Here is a 22,104-nt window from a genome sequence, read left to right on the forward strand (position 1 = left end):
ATTGTCTTTCAGTTTTCATGAGTTAGGAATCCAGGTGCAGGTAAGCTGAGTCTCCTCCATCAGGGTCTCTCACAGGCTACGGTCCTCTCAAGGCTCAGCTGGGAGAGGATTTCCACCACTCACCTCATTGCTGGAAGGATTCGTTTCCTCCTGGGCTATGGATCGCAGGCTACACTCAGGTCCCTGCCACCCAGCTCTTCCAATATGGCAGCTGTTTTCCTCAAAGCAGGAGACAAGAAGAGCCAGACAGAGCAAGTTGGAAGTCATCCTCTTGGGAAGCCAGTCTTCCTGCACAAGGTCATCCAGGTGGAAAGAGGACTGAGTTGTGAGAGCTGCACTACTAGCCCTCAGGCTGAAGAAGCAGAAACAGTCCACTCACTCTGCAGAATTATAAGATAGAATGTGAATCTAATGATAAGTACTGCTATTATGAAAAATGTGGTACAGACAAGGATATATTTATTATTCATCACATGCTAAGTTATATTATTGAATTTAAACACCATTAATAAGATGTGGGAGCCATTTCCCAGCCTCCAAGATTCCTTACCATGTGCCTTAAATGTTATTCATAGATATCCTGAATTTAACATATGGAGAATAAAAGTTGAGCTTAATTCTTATCAAACAGATAGAAAAAGTGCAGACACGTTTTTCTGCAATTCAAAACCAAAGAGAAATTAGCAATTAATATGGAAATAACGTTTGGTTCGGCAAAGGTGAAAGACTGAACAATATGTGTTCTTGAAAAGTACACATTCCCAAACTGATGCTTTATTTTTCTGTAAAGCTGAATTCATTGATACTCACCATTGGCTGTTTTAAGTCAAGTATAATCCACTACAGTTTAATCAAATTATTGTGGAAGCAAAAGATTAGAATATTAAGAATCACAATATGAATGGATTAAAGCTATTTCAACCTAATTATTTAAGAACTAACCAAACTTTTCTACATTATTTTCTCTATCATTCAGCCTCTCTTCAGCCTACTTCAATTATTTGCCAAAATCACTGTCAAAAATGGTAGTAAAGAGTGAAGCTAGGGATCAGAATTCAATTCAGGCTACTTTAACATACAGTAGTTCTGTTTATGGTGCCTGAGATGAAATGGTAAGGATAGTGATTTAAACTGTGTTTATAAACTTATAAATTAAAAATCTTTATTACTCCTAAACCCTGGCTTACACAATGTTTTTCTAGTTCCACTGGAAAAGGAAAATGATTTTTTATGCAAAGCAAATGATCTCATATCTTGTTGAATCCCATATAAAAATAAGAGGTCTTCAACCCAGGAGACATAAAAAACAGATTAACACACTACTAAAAGCAAAAAATAATAATTCCAAGCAGTAAAAAAAAAACAAAAACCAAAGCTATAAAACAAATGGAGAGCTAAAAGAAATATTTGCAACTAATTTCATACATAAGAGTTTATTTTCTTAACACATATAAGTTCCAGTAAATCTTTAAGAAAGAGGCCCACAGTGCAATAGGAAAAAAATGGGCACAGTATATAGTAAGAGAGTTTAAGGAAAAAGAAATATAAGTGGCTCTAAAGCATGAAAAAGTTCCCCAAACATTACTTTCCAAAACATGGAGTCTTCCTGAATCTTTCTCTCCCATGCCCCCATATCTAATATGTTAATGCTTCCTATTAGGGCTTCCCTGGTGGTTCAGACAGTAAAGAATCTGTCAGAAGGGGCGACAGAGGATGAGATGGCATCATCGACTCAATGGACATGAGCTTGAGCAAACTCTGACCTCAAGTAGGGTTAGGGTTAGCTATCGAAGCAAACTCTTGAAAGACAGGGAAGCCTGGTATGCTGCAGTCCCCGGGGTCGTGAAGAGTTGGACACGACCTACTGACTGAACAACAACAACAAGGCATCCTATTGGCTCTGCCTTCTGAGAAGACCCAGAATCTTACCCGCTCCTCACCCCCATCACCTTGGCTTGGAGTCTTGTGATTCCTCACTTAGCCCCCTGCTTCACACTTGTTCTCTATGCCATTCTCCACAGGGCAGGCAAAGTAACCCCTTTGAAATGTAACCCTACATCAGCTTCCCATCTCAGATCAAAGCCTGCAGCCCAGTGGCCCCAGAGCCCAGGCATCTGGTCCCCTGCAGCCTCTCTACCCTCCTTTCCTACCGCACTGCCCCCTCTCCTCCCTCTCCAGCGGCACCGGCCTCCTTCTCCAAGCTTTATGTGGAAGAGCTCCCCAAAGATGGAGCACCAGTGTTGCCTGTGATGATTAATTTTGTCTGTCAACTTGGCCAAGCCATGGTACACAGATATTTGCTCAGACACCAGATTAGGTGTGGTTGTGAATGTATTTTTTAGATGACATTAAGTAAGTGGACTGAACGTAAAGCCGACCACCTTCCATAGTGGGGGGTGAAAATGAAAGCTGCTCAGTTGTATCCAACTCTTTGTGACCCCATTGGCTGTAACCCACCAGGCTTCTCTGTCCATGTGATTTCCCAGGCAAGAACACTAGAGTGGGTTGCCATTTTCTTCTCTGGGAGATCTTTCCAACCCAGGGATTGAACCCACGTCTCCTGCATTGCAGGCAGATTCTTAACCATCTGAATCATCAGGGAAACCCTGGCACGGTGGGGGTTGGGGGTGAGGGGGACTCATCCAATCAGTTGAATACCTTAAAATAAAGATTGGGGTCCCCAAAGAAAGAGAGAATTGATGCTTTCAGACTTGGGCTGGAACACCAACTCTTTTCTGGGTCTTCAGGCTACCAGCCTACCCTGCAAGATTTTGGACTTAGCCCCCACAATTGTATAAGGCAATTCTTTACAACATATCTCTTTACCCTCTTCTTACTCTATATCTATAAAGGCATGTATAGAGGGATAGATAAAAGATATAGGTAGGTAGATAGATCCAGATAAATAGATAGACAGATAGGGAGATAGATGATAGATAGATAGACAGAGCCTATTGCTTCTGTTTCTCTGGAGAACCGTTACTAACGCATTGCCCAGTAATGTGACTTCATTTCTCCCCTGAAGGTGTTGTTTCCATGGCCCTCCCCTGGGAGTGTATCTGTTTTGATCAACAGACTATGAATTCTGAGTTTAGGTCATAAAAGGCCCTTCAGCTTCCACTTGGTGCTCTTGGAACATTCGTTCTCAGAACGTCCTCATTCGGAAACTGCTCACAAAGCCAGAAGAAGCCCCGCTGTCCAGGAGGAACGAAACAGAGACTCTGTGTGACAGTCCCAGCTGACCCCGGCCTTCAAACCATCCCAGCCCTGGGCCAACATGTGAACAAAGAGACGTCGGTGTGATCTCAGCTTCTGACCTCAAGTTAGAACTAGCTCTCCTTCCAGGTGAGGCCCCAGCACCAAGGAGCAAGGGGGGCATCCCTACTGTGGGCGTCCAAGTTCCCGACCCACAGAATCCCCAGCATAACCGAGTGATGCTCTGCCTGGTTTGGGTCGGTTATGCAGCAACTGATAAGCAGTGTGGGCGCCAAGCGTGGCTCCAAACTTTTCCGCCTGCCGTGACATCTTCCTGGAAATCCTCCCTGGAACCCCACATGGCTCTCTTCCTCTCCCCCATCAGGGCTTTGCACTGATGCCCACCGCTATCCCCGTTTAACGCCACAGCTCTGCGCCCCACACTCTTGAGCTCCCTTCCTCAGTGTCTTTGACTTCATAGAACTTATCACCACCTGGCATTTTCCTCTGCCTGTCTCCTCTGACTAAGTGTCCACTCCCTGAGAATCAGGTGGCATTTGGGGTTCATTCTGTTCCAGGCTGTATAACTAGTGAATAACAAGTGCTTATTGAGTAAGCACTCAATTAATATCAGCAGAATGAACAAGCAAATGAACAAACCTCACTTCAAGAGGCCCACAGATGGGAGGGAGTTTCAAGAGGGAGGGACTATATGTATATCTATGGCTGATTCATGTTGAGGTTTGACGGAAAACAGCAAAATTCTGTAAAGCAATTATCCTTCAATTAAAAAATTAATAAATTTTAAAAAATAAGATACAAGCATATAATACATAGCACAGGGAGTATAACCAACAGCTTATAATAACTTTAAATGGAATTTAGTCTATAAAAATATTGCATCACTATGTTGTACACCTGAAGTAATATAATACCATAAATCAACTAATTTTAATTTTAAAAAATAAAGAAAATTTAATACCAAAAAAAAAAAGAGGGCCACAAATTAAAACTTGGCAGACATACAATTTTGTACCTACTCGATTCACAAAAACCTCACCATTTAGTAGTGCACTGTGCTGGTGAACTCACTCATGGAGAAACAGGCACTGTTGTACTTTGTTGGTGAAGAACAAACTAGTGTAATCATTTTCGAGGATGATTTGGTGAAACTTGAGGTACACATCAACTTTGACTCAGCAGACTGTTTTTAGAATATATCCTACAGAAATGCTCACACTCATGTGAGATGGTATATCCACATGGATTTTTATGGCAACATTTGTTTGTCTGAACAGATAGTTCAAAACCCAAATGTTCTTCAGTGTGCAACTATTAAATAAATGTGGGCACATTCCTGCTAAGAGACTTAGGCAGATATAAAAGAGAATGTGGCAGCTCCATACTTACACAGAACTTAGGTAGAAGAAGTTTCTAGACATGTTTTGAGATATATATTAAAGCAACTTCAGAACAGTATGTGTAGTAAGCAGCCAATTTAGTTATAATGGGCAGAATATTTCCCAAAGGATAGAAAAGAATTGAAAAACAGGCATGTCATGTGACTTGCATTTAGTATCAGCTGAAAAAAATGAATGTATTTTTAAAACAAAGATGAAAAGCTGGAGAATCAGAAAGCTTGAGAATATATATATATATACATACATATATATATATATACACATATAAACACAAAGAGAGAGAGAGAGATCTGAAAGTTTGCTGTACACCTGAAACTAGCACAAAATTGCAAACGGTTGAACTTCAGTTTTTTTAAAAAACTTGAAATATTTCCTCTCCTATCTTTTCTGCAAAGAGCAATCACTTGCTTCCCCTCTGCTTGTTTCAGGGACAGACAGGTGACACGTCTTGTGGACAAATGAGAGGAAGGGAGAACTTTGGCCACCAGAGAAAAGCATCTGACGTACTATTCAAAAATGCTCACAGCCATCCCAGCCAGTGCCAAGGACTTAGCCAAACAGGAAATAAGCCATAAATGCTCCAATAAAACTTGTAGCAACAGATGTAGCTGGTAAGAATGAAGGAAATTTTCTCAATATAAAGAAATTACAGGATAAGCTGCTATTTATCTTTGCACACCCTGGTGATTTGTGGGTCATCACACTTACAGATGGGTACTTTAAATATATAGAAATGGCCAGGAAGAAGGCTGAACCAGAATATATATTCATGGATATTCCATTTGGGGCTTTTCTTCATCAACAGTGTTATGCTGAATAAAGAAGATTCATTTAAAGCACATTACGTTCAAGACTTTTTTAACAAAGTGGCATAACTGTATCGAAGAGCAAAGATTGTTACTGTTCAGTCACTCAGTCCTGTCTGACTCTTTGCAACCCCATGGACTGCAGCATGCCAGACTTCCCTGTCCATCACCATCTCCCAGAGTTTGCTCAAACTCATGTCCATTGACTCCATGATGCCAACCAACCATCTCATCTTGTACTGTCCCCTTCTCCTCCTGCCTTCAATCTTGCCCAGCACCAGGGTCTTCTCTAATGAAAAGCTCTTCACATCAGGTGGCCAAAGGATTGGAGTTTCAGCTTCAGCATCAGTCCTTCCAATGAATATTCAGGATTGTTCTTTAGGAATGACTGGTTGGATCTCCTTGCAGTCCAAGGAACTCTCAAGAGTCTTCTCCAACATCACAGTTCAAAAGCATCAATTCTTCGGCGCTCAGCCTTCTTTATGGTCCAACTCTCACATCCATACATGACTACTGGAAAAACCATAGCTTTGACTCGACATACCTTTGTCGGCAAAGTAATGTCTCTGCTTTTTAATAAGCTGTCTAGGTTGATCATAGGTTTTCTCCAAGGAGCAAAAGATACATTAGCTTTAAAATAGAAATTTGATATGTTACTGAGTAACAAACTATTATCTGTCTTTCTCTTCCTCAGAAACCTTTCCAGGGTTAAGACAGTTAAGGAGGATCATTCATGCAACTGGCTTCAATCAACATCTAAACTGCATTTTTAGTCAAAATGAAAAAAATATATACCTGCACTGAAAAACTTGTGAAAGTGTCATCTTCAGAGATGGAGTTCCATTCCATTCAGCATTCTCTGAGCACACACCACCTAAAAGACGCTGTACCATGGACAGCCCTGTCTTTAAGCAGGTGTTAGGAGCAAACTCCGGGGCGAGTAATCCCAGTGCAAGCTCTGTGGATGCAGGACAAAGATGGAAAAGAACCCAGGAGGCAAGGCTTTGTGGAGGTGGCAGTATCTGACCTGTGATTTGCAGGACGAATGATGAGAAAATAAATACTCTTCCAGCAAGGGAGCAAGTCTGATGAGGCAGCACAGCTGACATGCCTAACTTCTAACCCCCAGGAATAGAGAATTGAAAAGAATATTCTGACTGTGGAAGGTATTAGGACACAGCAAGGCCAGGCTGAAAGATTTCTGGACTGGGGGAGTTGCAGGCCCAGGCCCAGGTGATGAAAGTGAGGGAAAGGGGAGAGCGGCCAGGAGACAGGGGAAGCCCACGCAGGAGGGGGCAGGATGGGGGGCCAGGCCTGCCGCTCTGCAGAGAAACAGCTGCCTGGGGCCTCCGTGGACGGGCTGGGCGGAGGGGTGGCCGGAAGGAGAGGCGGTTTCCCCAGGCCCCTCCCCTCCCCTGTCTGTCTCGGTCAGGCGCATCCCTGGGAACACTGGCCCCTGTGTTCCACCATGTGCCCCTGGTCCCCTCCAGCCAGCTGTGGTGACACCAGGTCCCTCCTCCAGGATGCTTCCGGGGTGCAGGGTCACTCCAGAGTTAGGTCGTGAGGGGTGGAGCTGAGGCAAGGGTAGGGCCCGCGAAAGAGCTGGAATCCGTGGTGGCGGCCCTGGGGTTGGAGGCAGCCTGGGCACTCCAGGAGCACAGATCTGGGCAGAACACAGGGCGCCAGCAGAGGTGAGGTGGTGCAGAGACTGATACAGGATAACATGATGCTCGTGAGTCCTACTCACCTGTACAATTTTTATATCTTTGAGGCTCCACGGGCAACTTAATAATTAACTTGTCTGACCAATAGATTTCTAACATAAACAAATTTAATCACTGGATTTAAAAAAGCCAGAATTGTCTCAAATCCAGTAGTGGAATTGTGCAGCGATTTTTATTTATTTAGCAAGTGTTATAGAGCATTAGGGGCTTCCCAGGTGGCACTAGTGGTAAAGAACCTGCCTGCCAATGCAGGGAGACATCAGAGATGTGGTTTCAATCCCTGGGTTGGGACGATCCCCTGCAGGAGGGCATGGCAACCCACTCCAGTGTTCTTACCTGGAGAATCCCACGGGCAGAGGAGCCTGGTGGGCTACAGTCCATGGGGTCACAAAGAGTCAGACATGACTGAAGTGACTTAGCACACTTCAAGCATTTAACTATGGGCCTGATTCTCCTCTTTGAGCACTGCAAATATTAACTCATTTAATCCACATAACAAAGTTTTGGGGTAGAAATTATTGTTGTTCCCATTTCACAGAGGAGAAAATTGAGGCACAGAGAGGTTGTGTGACAGGCCTGCAGGGCTCCATGCATCCTGACTGCAAGCCTCATGGTCTCACTCTTAAGAATCATGGTCTCATAAGCTCTGTGCTTATGGGGTGTTTTTGTCTTATGAGCTTTCCACGAGAGTGAGATTAAAACACACATTGGTGAGTCTCACGTCCCACCTGAGACAAAGGCCATCTGTTTCAATGTCTCTCCTTTTTCTTTCACCAGGTGCTCAACCAGAAGCAGAGAGCTTGTTTACCCTCAGACCTTTGAAAGCTCAGGATTAATTAGCCAAACAGCAAGCTTCCTGGCATCATCTGTGAATCCAGCTTCCCAGCCAGTCTTCAGGCTGAACCTGAACAAACGTCACAAACGTGCCTTGGAGGAATCCAGAGCAGTCCTGTGTCAGGAGTATCACAGGAGAGACCGCGGACCCCCTGGTCACTGTCGGCCCTGCCACCTATCAACCTGCGCCCTGGACAAGGCGTGTAACCTGCCCTTGGCTAAGCTGCTTGGTTCCCTTGTCTGCAAAAGGGAGTAGAAGCATACCTGCTTCTTAGGATCACTGAGCACCAAGCGGGTGAGCACATGTGAAATGCTCAGAAGACTGTTTAGTATGTAGTTGGCCTTTAGAGAAGCATTTGATGCAATCACAGCGTCCTTACAGGAGCCCCGCTCTAGGTCAGTAGGTCTGGACAGGCTCTGGCAGTCAGCTGTGCACTGTCATCCCAACCCTGACACCTGAAGTCACCTGTGACTCCCACTCCTGCCCACTGCAACTTACCTCTTTGTCCCGACACCATGGATCGAGTCACGCAGCCACAGCTCACCTCCAACAAGAACCTGGGTTCTGCTATTCCAGATTTCCAATCTTGACAGCCAGTGTGGGCTGGAGGACAGGCAGAGGAGGAAATCCATAGAGGAGAGGGTACTTGTCTCCCCATCGACATATTCAGGCACCACCATCTCTATGACCAGGATGCCAACTGGAGGCTCCCCGTTTCTTTCTTGGGGTCCCAATGCCCAAGTGGGAAGTGATGGATTCATCTTTCCTAAGTGGTTCTGTCTCTACAAGTGACCACACTTCCTGAGGTTCTGAGTCTTGACCAGGTAGAGGTCTTATCAGCTTCGTGACACAAATGGAACACAAGCTCCGAAAGACCAAACACTGGGGCTGGCACAGCCTGGCACCCTCTCCCTGCTGCTGCTGTCCTGCTTGCAGTTGCCGCTCACCTCCGATGCCTTATCCTATCGTCAGCAGCAATTTCTACCAGATGGCATATCGACAGACTAATAAAAACACATCAGATAAGTGGAAAGAGCTGGCACCCCCTTCAGGGTATTCAGGGTATTCAAGCTGACATCGTGTGACTGGGCCATGCACAGACTCTGCTCAGAACAGAGGGAAAGCACAAATTAAATATTTGCTGTTAAAAATGGAATTGGTGAGAAACGATGAAGGGTTTCATGGCTTATATTCCCTCTGGGCTAAGCAAAACATCCCAGATTTTAAGGCATTTGAAGATCTTCTGGAAATTGCTTTTTCCCAAACATTAGCAAGAGTAAGGGCATTCATTTGTTTGTTGTTGCAAGGGAACTTCAGGCAAAAGCCTTGGGAGCATAGACAAAAAAGTTGGAGAGAGGGGAGTTTGGGAGGGTCTGCAAGAGTTAGAACAAAGGGTGGTCCTCTGGGCTGGGGTGAGGAACAGAAAAGAGAGCATCTCTGGGATCTTACTCAGTGGAGACCTTGAAGAACATTAATGTGAGGGAATAAAGTGAAGAAAGTGTTCTTCAAAGTTGCCTGAATCTTTTCCTATCATTTTAAAGAAGCTGCAGAATTTATCTTTGGAAGAAATACTGGGCCATTCATTTGGTGCAGGGTGGGGGTGGGGAGGTTACTGTATGTGTTTGCGGGTCAGGAAAACTTCTGCTTTTGTAACTGCTGTGGGCTGAGTGTTTGTGTCCCCTGCATTCACGTGCTGAAGCCTAATACCCAGTGTGATCATAGTTGGAGGTGGGACCTTTGGGAAGGGATTAGATCATGAGAGTGGGGCCCCCATGTGTCTTATAAGAACAGACACAACAGAGGTGAGCTCTCTCTCTCTTACCCTCTGCCATTTGAAGGCGCAAGAGAAGGAGGCCATCTGCAACCAGGGATGAGGAGCTCCACCCAAGAGGATGTGGGGTGAGCAGCACTGCAGAAGAAAAGGCGCCTCTCCTTTGGGGACAGCTCTGAAGTCAAGGCAAGCCAGCACTAGGAAAAGCCCATCGGAGCTCCTCCCACAGAGTTTCAGAGTCTAAATTAAGATGGAGACAAACCAGACACACCACCCTCTGTTACACACTTTCTCTTTTTTTTTTATTTTAAACTTTTTATTTTCTGTCAGGGTATAGCCAATAAACAACATTGTGATAGTTTTAGGTGAACAGTGAAGGGACTCAGCCGTACACACACATGTATCCATTCTCCCCCAAACCCCCTCCCGTCCAGGCTGCCCCATAACGTTGAGCAGAGTTCCCTGTGCTATGCAGTAGGTCCTTGTTGGTTACCCATTGTAAATAGAGCTGGTGCACATGTCTATCCCAAACTCTCTCACTATCCATTCCTCTGGTGACTATAAGCTTGTTCTCGGTCTGTGTGCCTCTCTCTGTTTTGTAAGAAAGTTAATTCATATCATTTTGTTTAGATTCCACATATAAGGGATGTCCTGCCATATTTCTCCTTCTCTGTCTGACATGCTTCACTCAGTATGACACTCTAGATCCATCCATGTTGCTGCAAATGGCATTATTTCATTCTTTTCAATGGCTGAGTAATATTCCATTGTGTTATTTTCTTGACTCTAAAATATACTTAACGTCCAAACCAGCCCCTAGCTGATAAGAGTATGCAAGTATGAGAGAAAGTATGCTCCTAAAATCCTCCATGTGCTAAGGGAGTCCCTCAGTATACAATAGATGGTCCCATCTCAATGGCTCTGCTGTCCCCGCTGAGGTCCTGGGTCACAGATGCCAGCAGACCTCCTAGGGGGACCTCTGCCTCCTCCTCACCATGCCTTCACCAGAGGCAGGGAGAGAGAATAAGGAGGAGACAAGGAGAGTGTCAGAACCTGGGAGCTCACATTTGACACTTTGAAGGCTCACCTGAAAACTGGAACATCAAGGATGATCCAAAAAAAATTTCATTCAACCCAAGTACAGCCTACAGAGAGAACTATTTTGGGCCCCAAATGGACATTATGACACTCAATGGAAATGAAGACAAGTCTCTTTCTTAAGTGAACTGATTTATTCCAAGATATATAAATATAGGTCTTATGGACTATTTTAAACAAGCTATGAGATTTTTAAGCAAATATTCAGAGATATGTTTCATAGCTCTTGATTTTAATTTCTAAAGTACATGTAATTATAAAAACAGAAATATCCTTGCATTCTTGTTCTGCACCAGGAAATTCCAAATAAGTGGGCTTTTTTATTAAAACATGAAAACACTAAATCTTTGGCTCCAGCCCCTAAAATTCTGATCAGTGTTCTAGGTAGAACCCAAGAATCTGCATTTTTAACACATTCACAGCAGGCAGAGGCCACACCTTAAGAACCAGTAGTTTAAGCTTTTATGCCTGGCTTAAAGCTGGACATGGGGGTTTCATGAGGCTGACAATTTGGGGAACTGCTGAAAGATCACTTGGTTATGATTCTTTGATTCTGTGTTTTCAATAGTTGATTTGAGGTAAGAGAATAACTTGTTACCTCCGAACTTACGTATTTTTTAATCTAAAATAACTCAAGGCAGTTTAGCCATGTGCATGTGTCAATAACTAAAAAATGAGTCAGTTGCCTGGTCTTCCAAGAGATGGGAATACCAGACCACCTTATCTGCCGCCTGAGAATCTGTATGCAGGTCAAGAAGCAACAGTTAGAATTGGACATGGAACAATGGACTAGTTCCAAATTGGAAAAGGAGTACATCAAGGCTGTATATTGTCACCCTCCAATTTAACTTATATGCAGAGTACATCATGCAAAATGCCAGGCTGGATGAAGCCCAAACTGGAATCAAGATTGCTGGCAAAAAGATCAATAACCTCAGATATGCAGATGACACCACCCTTATGGCAGAAAGTGAAGAAGAACTAAAGAGCCTCTTGATGAAAAGTGAAAGAGGAGAGTGAAAAAGCTGGCTTAAAACTCAACCTTCAAAAAACTAAGATCATGATATCCGTTCCCATCACTTCATTGCAAACGATGGGGAAACAATGGAAACAGTGAGAGACTTCATTTTGGGGGGGCTCCAAACTCACTGCACAGGGTGACTGCAGCCATGAAATTAAAAGACGCTTGCTCCTTGGAAGAAAAGCAATGACCAACCTAGACAGCATATTAAAAAGCAGAGACAGTACTTTGCTGACAAAGGTCCATCTAGTCCAAGCTATGATTTTTCCAGTAGTCATGTATGGATGTGAGAGTTGGACCATAAAGAAAGCTGAGCACTGAAGAATTGATGCTTTTGAACTGTGGTTTTGGAGAAGACTCTTGGGAGTCCCTTGGACTAAAAGGAGATCCAGCCAGTCCACCCTAGAGGAAATAAGTCCTGAATATTCATTGGAAGGACTGATGCTGAAGCTGAAACTCCAATACTTTGGCCACCTGATGCGAAGAGCTGACTCATTTGAAAAGACCCTGATGCTGGGAAAGATTGAAGGTGGGAGGAGAAGGGGATGACAGAGGATGAGATGGTTGGATGGCATCACCAACTTGATGGACATGAGTTTGAGTAAGCTCTGGGAGTTGGTGATGGACAGGGAAGCCTGGCATGCTGCAGTCCATGGGGTCGCAAAGAGTCGGACATGGCTGAGGAACTGAACTGAACTGTGCCAACAATATATCTGTTAATATTCTTTCTCGTGGGCTGAAAGCTGGTGAGTGGTATTACTACACACCAGAGCTCTGCTGTTTTTTTTTGTGAAGTCCCCATGTTTTAATGTCACAAATAAAATTATTATTAGCATGTAGGGCTGAGTACATTTGTAAAAGGAGAAAAGGAATAAATCCTATTTCTTGGTACATAGAAAAAAAGATAACCTTGCCTTCCATTTTCATCATAAGGAAAAATTCAAATCTTTTTTACTTATTTGAGTTTCCTGAAACTGCCATGTCCATTAAAGCACTAAGGAAAAAAATAATAAGTGTGTTATTTTTGGTGTGTTATGACCTCAACTGCTTGGTACTTTCCAACCCAGAATGAATCTTCTCTGCACGCTTTTCTGTTCCCAACCATATGAATTCACTAGGACTGCTGTAACAAAGTACCACAAACAGTGTTTTATAACAGAACTGTATTTGCTCACAGCTCCAGAGGCCAGTGCATGCTCAGCTGCTAAGTCATGTCTGACTCTTTGCAACCCTGTGGACTGTAGCCCACCAGACTCCTCTGTCCATGGGATTTCCCAGGCAAGAGTACTGGAGCGGGTTGCCATTGGCTTCTCTGGGGGATCTGCCCAACCTAGGGATCAAACCCACATCTCCTGCATCTCCTGCAGACAGACACTTTACTGCTGAGCTGCCTGGGAAGCCCAGAGACCAGCAGTCTGAGATCCAGGTGTCAGCAGGTTGTTTCCTTCCGAGATGTGAGGGGGTTTCTGATCCACGCCTCTCACCTACCGCCCAGCAGCCTGTTGTGTCTTCATCTTCTCAGGCTGCCATATGAAAAAAACACAGACAGGGCATATTAAACCACAGACATTTATTTTCCCACAGATCTGGAGGCTAGAAGCCCATGATCAAGGTGTCGGCACATTTAGCTTCTGGCTTCCAGACCACTGCCTTCTCTCTGTGTCTTCACGGGGCAGAAAGAGAGAACTGCAGTATCTTTTCCTATTCTCTTCAGGACAGCAGTCCTGCCAGATTAAAGGGACCTCATTTAACCCTTATTAAGCCCCCTTTTAGGGGGCTTCCCTGGTAGCTCAGCTGGTAAAGAATCCACCTGCAGTTCAGGAGACCCCGGTTCGATTCCTGGGTCAGGAAGATCTGCTGGAGAATGGATAGGCTACCCACTCCAGGATTCTTGGGCTTCCCTGGTGGCTCAGACAGTAAAGAATCCACCTGCAATGTAGGAGATCTGAGTTCAATTCCTGGGTTGGGAAGATCCCCTGGAGGAGGGAAAGGCTACCCACTCCAGTATCCTTGCCTGGAGAATTCCATGGACCATATAGTCCACGGGTTTGCAAAGAGTCAGACACAACTGAGCGACTTTCACTGAGTAACTTTCACCTTCACTTTTCATTTTCACCTCCTTGTAGAGTTCCATCTCCAAATACAGTAAGTCCCCTACATGCAGAGCTTCCCTGGTGGCTCAGACAGAAAGAATCTGCCTGCAGTGCAAGAGCCCTGGGTTCAGTCCTTGGGTGGGGAAGATCCCTTGGAGATGGGAACAGCAACCTGCTCCCGTATTCTTGGGCTTCCCTGGTGGCTCAGACAGTAAAGAATCTGCCTGTAATTTGGGAGACATGGGTTCGATCCCTGGGTTGGGAAGATCCTCTGAAAAAGGGAAAGGCTACCCACTTCAGTATTCTGGCCTGGAGAATCCCAAGGACAGAGGAGCCTGGCGGGCTACAGTCCATGAGGTCACAAAGAGCTAGACATGACTGAGTGACTAACACTTTCACTTTCCCTACATACAAACAAGTTCGGTTCTGAGAGCACATCATAATTCCAACAAGATTAGCATAGGTACCCAGCTGACACAATCAGCTGCGTAGTAACGTACTGAGATAGGTTTATAATATTTTTCACCCAGATAATCTATAAACAGCAAACACAAAAATAAAGCATCTTTAATCTTACAGTACAGGACCTTGAGAAGTACAGTAGTACCATATGACAGCTGGCACTCAGGGGCTGACGTCCATGAACAGGCAAGAAGAGTGACTGAGTTGGGAGGAAGAGGAGGTGGGAGATGTTAGAGCTGAAGGGTCATCAGCAACAGGAGACACAGTGCCAGCTGCAGCGTCACTCACGCCTGACATTGATGGACTGCACACCTGCACCTTTGAAAGTTCACAACTTGAAGGTTTGGGTGTAGGGGCTTACTGTGGAGTCACATTGAGGGGGTAGGACTTCCATACATGGATATGAGGGAGACGCAACTCAATTGAAACAGCCTTCTTTGCTTTCTGTAAGCTCACCCCGATCTCTGCCTGCACGCCCACATTCATTCTCCCTCCGTGTCTGTGTCCACGTTTCCCTCCTTTTATAAGGACTCCAACCAGGAGGGGTGAAAACCCATCCTAATGACCTCAATGTCATGTGATCACCTGCCAAGCCCCTGTTTCCAAATGAAATCATGTTCTGAGGCCCTGGGGGTTAGGGCTGAATTTGGGGAGAAACAATACAACACAAGACACCGTGACCTTGAGGCTGGCCCATGCCGTGAGTCCCTTTCCCACCCTCAGACCCTTAGCACTCCTGCCGCCCACCTGCCTAAAATTCCACCTTGAGCCCGTGACTCCTACTCAGAAACCTTGGGAGTTCTTAGAACATCCGAAATGAGGCGAGACCCTCAGCTGCAGCATCAGTGTTCCCTCTGGGGCCCCTCCAGGAGGACAGGAGTCCGCAGAGATGCCCCTCCTGCCACCCTGGGCTCCTCTACGGGCTCCTCCACCGGACACGTGCGTGCGGAGCTCAGCCTGGGCCTGACGCTCACGTCTGCAGCCTCCGGAGGCTCATTACCGGGGGCGTGTCGGTGGTTGCTTTGGGAAAACGGAGAGCAGATTGGCCTGGGATGGGGGGAGGGTGGGTGTTCAGGCTCCGGCCCCACCGCCTTCCGGCGTGGGCTCCGAGGGGCGGCGGTGGTGGTGGCATCTCTCAGCCTCAGGGTCCCGGCCTGCCCCCCATTCCTGCTCTCACCCCCGACCATGGACGCACGGAAACGCTTAGGACTGTACTCAGTGCCCCGCGAAAGGCGCCCGCCTCCCGAACACGCCGTGCACCTCCCTCCCCCACCGCTGGCACCTCGGAGACTCTCTCCCGGCTGCCTGACCCCTCACCCACTAGCAGGGTCTGCAACCCAGGAGGCCTTCCGGGGTGACCCAGCCAACCAGCCTGTCCCCCATCATCACCCCTTAACACTACACAGCTCTTTCCTTCTCAGCATCTGGGATTGCATTATTTACTCTTTTTTTTTTCTTTTCTTTTTCTTCTTTTTTTAAAAATTTATTTATTTTTAATTGGCGGATAGTTGCTTTACAATGCGTTGGTTTCTGCCGTAGGTCACTTGAATCAGCCATAGGTATATATATGTCCCCTCGCCTCTTGAGCCTCCCTTCCCACCCCATCCCACCCCTCTAGGTTGTCACAGAGCACCAGGTTTGAGCTCCCTGCATCACACAGCAAATTCCCACTGGCTGTATATTTTACAAGTGGGAATGTACAGGATTATCTTATTTACTCCTTACACGTTTGTGGTCAGTCTCCCCGGTGAAGCTTCAGGTTTCCCGAGATTTGGCACCTTATCTGTGGCCCCCACTGCAGCACACCCGCACCCAGAAAGTTCAGGGCTGAACAAGGGGAGGAATGAACCAGGGGCACCCTGGCTCCGTGACCCTCCGGCCTTGACTCTTCGTGATGCAGCCCCTGTATGACTACAGGTCCGGTTACCCTGGCTTCCCCAAAGCCCTGCATCATTCAGCCTCAGTACGTCTCAGGCAGCTCTCTTTCCTAACTGATGGCAGGCTGTGAACTGACATCTCTGATCTCGATTGCTCGGCTCATCGGCCCTGAAAGGATCAGGGAAGAGCTGGAAATGAGGCTGCCACGTGGTTTCCGTGTTCCCAGGATCTCCTGTGGGGCCCACCGCAACTCTAGAGAGGAGTGGACGTCTGTGCTCCCTGCAGGGGCGCCCGTATGGACAGGGCTTAGCGGGAATTCCCTGGCAGTCCAGCGGTTAGGACTCGGTGCTTTCACTCACCAGGGCTGAGGTTCAATCCCTGGTTGGGGAACTAAGATCCCACAAGGCGTGTGGCTTGGAGACAAAATAAAGGCGGCAGAGTGTGGGCACTGCAGTGGGGCTCCCAGGGCCCCCGTGAGGTCACTCTGGTCCATGATGAGGGGGAGAGACCCTGACCCTAAGCGTGGTCTTCCTCTGCCACACCCTGGTGTCTACCACCTTCCTACGAAAGGCATTTTTCCCGGTTAGTCACCCTATTCACTCCACACTGTTCGAGTCATCGCTACCCTTCTCCTCCTGGTGTCCGGCCCAGGCACCCCCGGCCTGCCAACCCCACCACGGGCCTCTTCCCTCCAGGTCTGGCTTAAGACCCGCCTTCTACAACAACCTCACACACACACACACCACCTCCACCCTCACACCCCACAGCGTCCTGGCTGCCTCCCATCCGTGGATTGATGGCCTGCTGGCTGATGTCCGTGTCTCCTCTCCCCCAAGACCATAAACCCCGGAGACCTCACCAGGCTCCACAACCAACAGGGATGCCACCACAGGGCGGGCCAGCTTCTTGCCCCGTGCCCAGGTTTCTGGATCATTGCATCCACTTGCCTGGGAGGTAAAGATCACTCCCATCCTCCCAGTCCCTCCTGTCTGCGGAGTAATTCTCACGGGCCATGAGTCACAGCTCAGGGAGACTCCGAGTTCCACACCTGATGGGTGCAGCTCCATGATGAACATGGAAAAGGCCTCGGGACTACCGAGCAGGCAGAGAAGGAGACTTCCCGCTGCACGCAGGAGAGATGAGTCAGCGCTTACAAGCCTGTGGATCCAGCCTCCGATCGTGTGTTCCACGGCCCCCTTCTGACCCCACTGTTACTTCAGAGGTTCTGTAATTCATGTTGTGCCACAGCTCGCAAACCTTCCCTTGACCTTCACATACATCAGAGAACCATAAAACTCCCTTCAGAGAAGACAAGGGAGAAGCAATTGAAACGCTTTTGCAGGAGGGGCTGAAAACCAGAAAGTTCCTGAATTAAACATAACGCAGGAACCATCTGGCCCTTCATCCCCCTTTCACTCGGGAACCGAATCTTTCTAAAAGAAAAAAAAATAAAATAAAATGCTGGTTTGATTTAAAGGTCATTTCCTAATTGACTTTGACCAAAAATAAACAGAGACCACTATGCAAACACACTCATGTTTGTTTTACTTCTAGACAGTGCAACTAAAGGCAGCCATGGTACACCTGGATGGAAGATTTATGCAATGTAGGAGACCTGGGTTCAATCCCTGGGTTGGGAAGATCCCCTGGAGAAGGGAAAGGCTACCCACTCCAGTATTCTGGCCTGGAGAATTCCATGGACTGTATAGTCCATGGGGTCAAAAAGAGTCAGACACGACCGAGAGACTTTCACTCACTCAAGCATCTCTTGGGGCTTCCCAGGTGGTGCTAGTCGTAAAGAATCCTCCTGCCAGCGCAGGAGACTCAAGAGACCAGGGTTCAATCCCTGGGTTGGGAAGATCCTCTGGAGAAGGGAATAGTGACCCACTCCAGTATTCTTGCCTGGAGAATCCCATGGACAGAGGAGCCTGGCAGCCGATGGTGCACGGGGTCACGAACAGTCGGACACAGGTGAGCACAAGCATCTCTTGTGCAACTATCTTGAAAGCCACGTGACAGGAGGTCTTTTATTTTTTCTGTATGATCCAAAAACACCTAGTCCGGTGTTCGCTCTCTCTGCCCTCTCTGCCCCTTCCTCTCTCCCAAGTTCTATAAAGATGCAATCTTCTGTCTTGTACACTGTTTCTCTCACCTCCACTACTGTTTGCCTCTGCTTCCCCTTCCTCTCTGCTTCCCTTCTGACCATCCCTCTAGCCAGGACCAGCCGACTCCTCATTCAAAATGTGTGAAGCATTTCAAGCCGGGCAGCAGCCCAGACCCGGCCCCCGCCCATGACCCCACTGCCTGGGACCCGGACTTTCTCCTTTTCTCCCCTTTCCTCCCCTTTCCTGAAGGTGTGCACATTCCATCCCCCCGACCTGGGACGTGAACTTCTTGCCTGAGGACTGTAAAGTGAAAATGGAGCAAGAACCAAAAGATTCTTCTCCAAATGTTTGCTGTTGTTTGTTGTTTAGTTGCTAAGTCATTTCCGACTCTTTGGGACCCCGTGGAGGGTAACCCACCAGGCTCCTCCATCCATAGGATTTCCCAGGCAAGAATACTGGAGTGGGTTTCCATTCCCTTTTCCAGGGGATCTTCCCAACCCAGGGATCAAACTCATGTCGCCTGCATTGGCAGGCGAATTCTTTACCACTGAGCCACTAAGGAAGCTCCTTCTCAAAATACCCTTATTTTGGAGGAGTTAATTTAGAAGGAAAATGGGTCAAGCTTCAAAAAAGACATAACAAAGTACAGAGATCCACCAATTAAAACAAGAAGTTGAGAAATGGTAAAGTGGACAACCAGGGAAGGACAGTGGCTGATGGTGTGGCGGTCATCCCCCTGCCACAAGAACCCTTCACCCTGAGTGCACAGCTCTGGTGGAGCAGTCCTGACCACCAGCAGGGGCTACTGCCTAGACTCCCCCCATCCCCAATCTCATCAAAGACAAAGCCCAGAGGCAGCTGCTCTTTGGGAGCTCGAGGAAGAAACCAGCTACACGTGTGACCTTGTGAACGTCCCCCAGCTGTCTCTGAATCCAGGTATGTCAAACTGTACCGCACACAATGTGACCCGAACTCTCCATGGAGACGATGCTGGAAAGGTGAGGCCCGAGCCAAAGCCTGGAGATGGAGAGTTTGCGGAAGTAATCTCCTTACCAAAACTGACCTGCCGAAGAGAGTGACGCTCTAGGGGCTGATGAACGCCCGCCAGTGGACGCCGGAGTCTGTCCCTTCCTGCAGTTTTAAGGCCAAAGGACGGTGGCCATCCTTTTGTGAGCAGGACACCAGGCCTCCTTCACTAAGCCTTTTATTCAGCTGAGTTTTCATGGAGACTTGAAATGAGCTTTTTCATAAAATAAAAGCAATGCAGAATACAAAAACAAAAAGAATTTCAAATCAGCGGCAGCAGAGAATAGTCTGAGGGTGAGGCCTCTGCGTGGAGCCTTTGAGACAGCACAGGTCACAGGTCACAGGTCACAGGCCCCGAGTCCTGCCGGGCTGTAGCTCCTATTTCTCACATCCGTGGTCTCCATCGCTAGACTTGTGCTCCTTCACTCAGACTCCCTGCTGCTACCCAAGTCCTCGCAGGAGTCCAAAAAGCAGTATCACTTATCAGCAGGGTATGACTCCCTTCTCCCTTCCAACCAGGTCCTCAAGGGCTCAGAATCCATATATTTGCTCCCCAGAGGAGAACGCACTTCTCCCCTGACACCTTCTTAAGGACAAAAAAAAAAAATCATATTACTGCCTTTGTTGTTCTCTGTCCTTTTAAACATCCGTTAGCTTTTCAGTGACTTGGCAGGTGGCTCGGTGGGTAAAGAATCCACCTGCAATGCGGGAGATGCTGGTTCCATCTCTGGGTCAGGAAGATGCCCTGGAGAAGGAAATGGCAACCCACTCCAGTCCTCTTGCTTAGGAAATCCCAGGGACAAAGGAGCCTGGCGGGCTACAGTCCATGGGGTTGCAACTGAAGCGACTGAGCACACGTGAGCAGCTTTTGGACATTTGATTCTATCGTAACTCAGTACAAACAAACCGGTCGCTGAGTGGAAAGTGAGATGTAGGTCCCATGAGTCTGGATATTTTGTGGAACCTGCGCCTGCAGTCGTGGCCCTCCTGCTGTTCTCTTGGTCACACTGTTTGAGGACAGGGAGCATCTTGCCTCGCTGAATAGCTCCACTTCCCAGCTGATCCTCAGATCCAAAAGCCGGGTTTCAAAGACGACTTTCCCTTTTGGAGGAGGGGGGGGCGGCCTTTTAAAGTTCAGGGCTAACGCTGCCTTCAAGATAAATGTCTTCAGACTCTGTTCTTGGCAAATTGAACTTTTAAAATTCCTAGGACTGGTATTTCCCCTAAAAGAGCATCATGTCGCTTTATTGGCAGAGAGAGAAAGACCCCAATGCCCAGGTAAGGCCCCCCCCTTACCCACCCTCTGGCCTCTCCCCCATCAACAGGGCTCAGGGGGAGCAGGACTTAGGGGAGGATGAGCAAAGGGAGAGGGCGGCACAGGACAGAGTTGAGAAGGAGCCACTGGGAGCAAGAGGGGCACTCAGCGTTCTCCACTTGAGCACACAGGCAGGGCTGACTCAGAGCAAGAGTAAAGGGGGCTTTGAGTCTGAAAGGGCTCCCCCACTAAGCTCCACCTTGGAGAGAACAGATGAACATGTACACTCAGACGGGGACAGAAAATCCTCAAGGTGGCCGCTCCTTTGGGCTCACCACCATCTAAATGAAAGATTTGGGCATTTCCTGTGCATCAAAATTACCCGACACCATATGCCATCTTCCAGCAGAGCCCACTTTAATTGCCTCTTTTATAGAATCATATTAAAAGTATGCCCTTCTCGCCTCTCTCTTTGCTGGCCATTCTCCTGTAACTCAACAGCCCTGCCAATCCAAAGAAAATGCAAGTGAATTGCCACCAGCGTCCTGGGTTGTCTATTTGCAGGAGGACAAGAAAGAAGTACTATTCTCCCTGAATAAGCAGTGAATTAGCAAATGTCTTTCTCAATCATAAACATTTGCTGAAAACAGCCCCTGGGTGATTGCACGAAGGATGCAGAACAGCTATTTTTAACTAACAAATGAGAACCGTTGCAGCATCTAATTTTGGATAACTGCTCAGTCTTGGTGCCTGGAGCTGACTGTCTGTGAATGAAGGGAAATGCAGACGGGAATTTCTTTCCAGCTTGGCCCCTGCCAGCAGCTGTAACACACTCAGAGATGGCCAGTTCTGAGTAGCGGAGCCATGGTCACTTGTCCCCCTTCCACAAGGTCAACAGGTGAGGCGGCAGTGCTATTGAAGGGCCCCCCACCCACCCACCTTGGTCCCCAGGTGACCTGGAAAGGGGACTACATATTTGAGGGGACCCTGTGTGGAGACAGACAGAGCATCCACAGAAGGGACCCTGCAGCGGAGAAGGGGAAGGGCTAGGAGAACAGACTTCCTGGAAAAAACTCGACAATGAGCCCTACGTGATGAGAAACTAGATCTTCAAAAGGCTTTAAAATAATGATCTGACATTGCTTTAAAAACATAAATAGAGGGCATTGCTAGTGCTGAAAATAATGACAACCATTAGTCCCCAGAGGAAACCCCACGTCAGTAGTTGTCCCAGAAAGCACGTCAATACGCAGCTTATGGCACCAGACAAATGCCTGGCTTCCTGCTTCTGACTGCCTGAAACCTCTCCACTTGCCTGGGAGGTAAAGACCACTCCCATCCTCCTAGTCCCTCCTGTCTATGGAGTAATTCTAGGACTGATGCTGAAGCTGAAACTCCAATACTTTGGCCATCT

At 47.3% G+C, this 22,104-nt stretch overlaps 1 long non-coding RNA gene across 1 annotated transcript; it reads left to right on the plus strand.

Annotated features, from left to right (window-relative positions):
* The first annotated feature begins 3,158 nt into the window (after window positions 1-3,158).
* On the plus strand, window positions 3,159-9,491 carry LOC145516496 (uncharacterized). The gene is made up of 4 exons (XR_014061426.1): window positions 3,159-3,345; window positions 5,045-5,227; window positions 6,117-6,588; window positions 7,924-9,491. It is a non-coding gene; the product is annotated as an uncharacterized LOC145516496 (long non-coding RNA).
* Window positions 9,492-22,104: the final 12,613 nt, after the last annotated feature.

This window comes from Giraffa tippelskirchi, chromosome 8 (assembly GCF_054371585.1).
Source record: "Giraffa tippelskirchi isolate mGirTip1 chromosome 8, T2T-mGirTip1v1.2.pri, whole genome shotgun sequence".
Classification (NCBI taxonomy): Eukaryota; Metazoa; Chordata; class Mammalia; order Artiodactyla; family Giraffidae; genus Giraffa; species Giraffa tippelskirchi.